The sequence below is a fragment of the Sinocyclocheilus anshuiensis genome, unplaced genomic scaffold, assembly GCF_001515605.1.
Source record: "Sinocyclocheilus anshuiensis isolate Anshui unplaced genomic scaffold, SAMN03320099.WGS_v1.1 scaffold30, whole genome shotgun sequence".
Lineage (NCBI taxonomy): Eukaryota > Metazoa > Chordata > Actinopteri > Cypriniformes > Cyprinidae > Sinocyclocheilus > Sinocyclocheilus anshuiensis.
This window is the reverse complement of record NW_015542336.1, coordinates 207102-214117: the sequence shown is the minus strand read 5'-3', so window position 1 is coordinate 214117 and position 7016 is coordinate 207102. Positions and strand designations below refer to the sequence as shown.

Below are 7016 nucleotides of genomic sequence, written 5' to 3'. Positions count from 1 at the left end.
CAAACTTTTCCATTCCACGACCCACCTAAACAAGTATAATATTTCAAGACCCACCAAAATATTTGAGATTAAAAAAAAAAAACAATTGACATTACTGTAAGCTTAATCTTAATTAAAAGTTAATATGGCAGAAATTAAATATTTAAGAAAAATAACCATTTTATTTTATAGTACAACTGAAAAATTTCACTACTAATATTTACGTTTTAATTTCTGTTTACAGATGTTAAAATATGAAACATGTCCATAAAAACTTTAAACACGCTCACTCCGGTGAACTGTAATCCGCTGTGAGTGTTGTTAAACTCATCGCGAGGTTCAGCGCAGAAAATGCATTCATGCTCCTTCCGTGTGTGTAGGGGAGAGCGAATAATAAATAGGGGACGGGGAGAAATAATAAACAGATGTGTCTCATTTTAAATAAACACTAAAAACTGAGATGACAAATTTACTTCAGCCAGAAATGTACTTTTGCAATGGTTAAATAAATGTTCAGCGATATCCTCAAAAGATTTTTGAACTTTGGCACATTTTTCTCTATATAGAGATGATATGGCAAGGAAATAAAACGGAATTTTGTAAATATTGTTATGCTAGCGTGTGGAAATGTATAAATTGCGTAGTGTTACAATTAACCCCCCGTTTGTGCCCCACTCGGCCTGTACATGTGAAATGCTTTTTACAGACAGTTTCCTTATTGGTAGGTAGCCAAATGCATAAGGAACGAAAACAGCGCTGAGTTCGAACAGACGATAGAAATGAATTAGCATACCTGAAACAGTTTTCGCAACATTTGAATTTTCAGTGGATGCAATCTCATGCAGAATATACAGCGCAGTGAAGTGAGCGAGTTTCTTCCTATTAATAATGTGGACTGATCGAGCCTTTTAATAATGACGTCGCTCTGAGACCCTTACTGTTATTACAACTCGTGCGCGCCCACACTTTAAAACACGCAATGCACGTTTTAAATCGCGGACTTAATTGTGATTCAAAAATCGCACTAAGAATATTGCAATTCGTAATTAATTTTGGAATATCGTACAGCCCTAGACTGAACTGTGTGAGTGTGTGTGTCATTGAAACTCAAATTTAGCTGCAGCCAGGTGACTTTGTGCGACCCACCTTGTCCCACTCTGTGACCCACAAGTGGGTCGCGGCCCACAGTTTGAAAACCCCTGCTCTAAGAAACACTGGTGGGTATATAATTTCCTTCATATATTTTGGGGTAGGTTCCGCCCCTGCCTTTGTTTTGGCAGTAATAGCTGAATCTTCAACCTACAGATTCAAGCTACGGATGGGGCCTACGCCAAAGAATTCTGTTTTTTATGTCTTGGTTTTGTAAATAAATTATTTCGAATCTTATCACCTCCCGAGTCTTTCTGGTAGAAATAAGTGAGGCTATAGTTTGAATGAATCCCTTTTCTTTGTTTGACACATTGACATTAGAGTACAGAATGGCTGTCAGGGAACTGGAGAGAGATGAGGCGAGGACTCAAATGCAGGATTAAATGGACATTTATTAATAGTAAAAATAAAACAAAACTACAACAAAAACTACCCAGAGGGGGAAAAACAGGCAGGCAGGCCAAGACAGGGCACAGCAAGGCAAGGCAAGGCGAACATACACATATGACACTACTCAGAGACATCAACATTAAACGACAAACAAGCCCAGGACTGCAGACACAAGGAATTAGGGAGACAAATGAGGAGGGTAACAAGGGAGACACAGGTGGAGTAACTAAAACAATAATGAGATATAGTGATGTCCGGTTCGCGAACGAATCGTTCTTTTTAACCGGTTCTTTTCAGTGAACCGGTCGAACCAGTTCACCAAATCGGTCTGAATCAACCGGTTTATTGAATCGAACTGTCCGAAAGAACCGGTTCGCGGAAAAGAACCGAACTTCCCATCACTAATGAGATAACAAAAAGGGCGGGGTCAGACAATAGTCAGGAGAGCACATGGCACAAACAACAAGCCATGTGCTCAACAAAACACAGTGACATCTGGTGGCAAACTAGAGCACACCAGCAGAACCGTGACAATGGCTAAACATTGTATAAGCATTTGTTTTATGTGTCATTGAATGGAAGAGAGGCTTTTTTCATCTGTTAGTCAGGGATCAGAACATTTTTGTCTCTCAGCTGTTGACCTGCATGCAGGATTTGTCCGGGACATCAATAAGACGAGTAAGAAGACATGTTTTTTTTTTGTAAGTTTTGTTTTATTCCCACTGTAATTCACTGTTTATTCAAGATATTTGAGCGTTAGATTTATTGATTACATCATTTTGTAATAAACATTTATATATATATATAATTTTCGAGATCATTTTCATTATTTTATTCATCTGATTAAATGACACTTTGAGACAAATTGAAGAGATTTCTGACACAATCTCACCTTTTCTTTCTTCTTCGCAAAATATGTTACAGGATCTTTGGTTTCATCTTGTTAGCTCTCTTACAGATATAAAGAACAAAATCCACGAAGAACACATATTTCACTGCTCCTTCCTTATGTTCTTTTACTCTCTTCTTGATGTAATCTGTGAGTTGTTGAATGCAGCTGATGTTGTAGCCCATTTTTGAAATGTTCAGTGACTGAATCATTGTGTCTGTCTGCTGAACAACATCTCAGACTAATGTTCCTATTTGGGCTTCATCCTCGAGAGATAAAATGTAACCAAACTTCTTTTTAACTGATCAAATTGCATTTTCTCCTGTTAAGTGATTGGATTTGTTTACCTTTATTTATTCAGAACAACTCAGCAGAGAGAAAACATTCCTGTTTCTCACATCTCTTATTGTCTCAGTGTCTCTTATCTTCTTCACACGTTGTTTACAAACCAAATCAAACTTGTTCTTTATTTTTTCTACATAATTTTATTTTGTTTTTGTGTTTTAAGGAAAATTCTGTTCATAATATGTTCTCTGAACATTAATCTTTTTCTCCAGGTCTCGCTTTTGAAGAATCTGATTTAATTTCCTCTTTGATTTTCTCACAATGTTTTCCTGAAGCTCTTTGATTTTGATTTCAAATGATGTTTTCCACTGAATCAGTATATCTGCGTGTGTCGTTCTCAAAGAATTCAGACATTGATTTTTTCACTTCTTCACTTGTCTTCTGCAGTTCTCTTTGAAGATCAGTTTCCTCAACCTCACAAATTGTTTCATTTTCTATTTTGTTGTGTAGTTTGTTCTCAGTTTCTATCATAGCACTGCGAAGACTCCAGGACCACTTATCGTATTCAGTTTCCAGTTTTCTGTAGGTTACCATCTTTGGAGAATTTGTGAAGCTGAAGACGAATCGTTCATTCAGTAAAGCCTCCCAGAGATCTTTAATATGAACTTTTAAGTCTATCAGCCTCATTCCATGTGATTTTGTAGCATGATAAATAATAGTTTCCTTTAGTTCTTGAATATTCTCACAGTACTTTGGGTTTGGTGGTGCCATTGGTGGGCTGCCCTCCCAGAGATGAGCAAAATACTTCACATCTTTCTGAACATCAAATCTAATGACATGACTGAAAGATTCAACATCACAGTCTTCCTCTTCAGCAGCAAGTCTTGCCATTTCATCCAGATTCTTCTGCAGTCGTTTCCTTTCCTCCATGTTTTTCTCTCTAGCTGTGATGTCTGAAACGTTCTGATGCACAAACACACAGCTGGGATTCAGTCTGACCTTCTTCATCCTCATGAAGGCCTGAACTACAATCTGAAGAATGTCCTGCATCTCAGCAGGGTTTTCTCCAAAGATGTTGATCAAGGTCAGATTTGCAAGACCTACAGCAAATGTGGCAAATTCATTGTCATGATGTCTTGTTGATCTTCCGGCCAGTTCTAGAGCACAAAGACCCTCAGTATCAACAACCAGAATATAGTCAAAGTTCATCTGTGTTTTCATCTTGTCAGACTCTGACCAGCTGCATGAAAGCTCCTCTGGTGCACCTGCTGGCGCTGACGGCAAACTGGAGTCCAAACATGGCATTCAGCATGGTGGATTTCCCAGAGCTCTGGATCCCTAAAACTGACAGCACAAAGACTCTCTGGTCTCCCAGTTTCTGGACGAGTTAATCTAGAACAGCAGAGATCCAAATCACAGGAACATGAGCAGCATCTCCATCCATCAGCTCCAGTGGAAATCCAGAGATCATCATCTCTGCTGCAAGACTCGGGAGAGAAGAGAAGTGAACCTGCAGGTGTTTCTTGTTCTTCTTCACAGATGAACATGATTCATAGATCTGACTGATCTCCCTCATGATGTGCTCCAAACCAAAGGCCGCGGCTTGAAGATCCTCAGATATTCTCTCAAATTCAGTTTGTGCAGCTTTGAGTTGCAGTGATTTTTCATTATATCCTTTCAGTTTTATAACTGTTGACCACTTTTCAAAATGCCTGTGATGCAGAGCAGAAAGGCCCTTTGAAGTAAATTCATCCAGCAGGATTCCAAGCCATTTGATAAAATAGATCTTATTTGTATACATCCACTCAGCATGTGGACATACTTCATCAATAAAGAACTTCATAAACTCACTAAGGCAAGTTGCATGTTGCAACTCACGACCTATCTTCAACTCTGTTTGTTTTCTACTGATGTCCATGTCTGTTTTATCTCCTTGTGGTTCATGTAGTTCTTTGTTCTTCTGACTCCACTGATGCCACAGTTTCCCCTGATGAGACAGAAATGATTCTTTGATTTCTGTAAGATCTTTCTTCTCCAGTAAACTCAACATCTGCTGTGCTGCTTCTCTTCCTCTCCTGCAGTCATCATCATCTTCCTCATCTACTCTGATGTCTGAGTGTTTCGACACATCTTCAAGTCTGAAAGTGGAAGATGATTCTGAAAGACAATCATTTATAGCTCTTCTGAGTTCTTCAGATACATCTGACTGACTTCTGTTTTTTAGACCAATCCGATATTTCTTCTTTAACACAGTTACAGCAGATTCATCCTCAGTAAAAAGACAAATGAGTGGCTTTGAGTCCTTGTAGAGATTTTCAAGTTTTATCATGCTTCTGTCATTCCTGTCCAGTTGTGGTAGAAGGACAACATTGACTGAGGCCATTTCAGTGAGGATCTGCAGCTGTTTCTCATGGTCTCCTGCATCACCGTGTAGATTACAGAATGCTACACAGTCAGTGAATTTATCATATGATCCAGAGGAGCAGTACCAGGCGATCTCCACCACTCCATCCATCAGGACTCTGGTTCTGCTGCTGCCTTTGCAGTTCCTGTGGAACGTGTTGTGTTTCTCATTGATCAGACTGTTCATCAGCTGAGACTTGGATGAAGACACAGAGCCAAACCTGAAGAAAAACACCATTGGAGTTTCTGCCTTGTAGATTGACTGGGTTTGACTGATGATTTCATTGTTAGTGTTTCTCATCTTCCAGCTCTTCTTGACTTGTCTGAATGTCCAGAGAGGAAACTCGATCTGTTGTGTGAATGGATCAGGAACAAGCAGAGGCAGAGCGTACTGACACTGGGACAGTTTAGTCACTATCAGCTGCTTCAGGAAACCATCAGCACAATGAAACACGGCCATCTGAACATCCATCGGGTGGATTCGATCAGATTGACGTGTTCTTCTATTAGAAAAAGATATTGAAAATATATCACACTCATCCTCAGATGAATGATTGCCTCTTTGTTGCGTGTGATCCTGTTCATAGGGATCTTTAACACTAATGTTTCTTGCTCTGTAGTCCATCATCAGTAGTTTTTGTATGAAAGTCTGAATCAGCTCATCTTCAGCACAAGACTCATGGGACTGTAATGAATGTTTGGTTATCTGAAGAACATCTGCAGCTCTCAATTTGTTGTACCGCCTATGTGTGTAACGGAGTTTAAATAATGTTTAAATTAATTTAATATATATATATATATTGTACATTGATGATATAATAGTTAAAGGACTTAAATATTTTATTAGCTTGTGGAAATTGGTTATTTTTGCATTTTTCTTAACAATTTAATTCTTCTGGTTTGAAAAGCAAAGGTGAAGCAATGTCACAAAATATCAAGTATATGCGTTAATTCGAAGTGGTGGTTGGCTCCTGTTACTGGAGAGTACGCGTCTGCGGCGGTTTCTCTGCATTTATTCATTGGAAAGAGCTCGTTCAATCCAATCACCGCGCACTATTATGAATGAATAATAACTGCATTACTATGCACGAGAAAGTATCACTTCTGACTCTTCTGTCTCCCCTCATTGTCGGAAGTGTTCGTTTCCTAAGTGCGACAACACAAAAGTGTTGCTTGCGTTTCCAAGGCCCTGTCCTAAATGACACACTTCATGTGCAATTGCGGTCTTGCAATCTTGTGTCCCATTCGTCATTTTAGCTTTCAGAAGGGTGCTCGTGAGCTCCCCCTTTGTGCCCGCTATGCACCCTCGATGAACCAGTTACTATCAGATTGTAAATAAAATGCGTTTAAACTGCTGCTCTCTGCATCGCTCTCCATCTCACCAGTGGGACGCTACTGAGCTATGCTTTGATACAACCTCCCAGCCTTTCTCTTTTTTTTTTATCAAAATGTGCTTTTTTACCTTGGACTGTGTAATATAATTTCACCTTTATCTTTAACAGCAATTAAAATGTTTTTTAACAGCAATCAAGATGTTTTTAACATTTCAAAACACATTCTCATGTTAGCAGACAGATTACACTTTCACATGTGACCAACAATTCCACAACAGATATAAAATATCATAATGAAATATTAACTGACGGAGGTGACAGAACTGACGGAGTTGACACATCTGACGGGGGTGACGGAAACCTGAATTTGTAGTAATTTTAATCAAATACATTGAAACAATTAATTACTGTATTAAAACAAACAACAAACAGTGAGTATGTTATTGTTTATAAAGCTTTTATTCAAGAGTCACATTTAAAGGGGTCATATGATGCTATTTTAAAGATCATTATTTTGTGTATTTGGTGTAACAGAATATGTTGACATGCTTTAATGTTCAAAAAACATTATTTTTCAAATACTGTAC

General features: G+C 38.5%; 1 pseudogene; it reads right to left on the bottom strand.

The window, feature by feature from the left end:
- Window positions 1–2910: 2910 nt before the first annotated feature.
- Window positions 2911–5720, bottom strand: LOC107691108 (interferon-induced very large GTPase 1-like; annotated as a pseudogene).
- Window positions 5721–7016: the final 1296 nt, after the last annotated feature.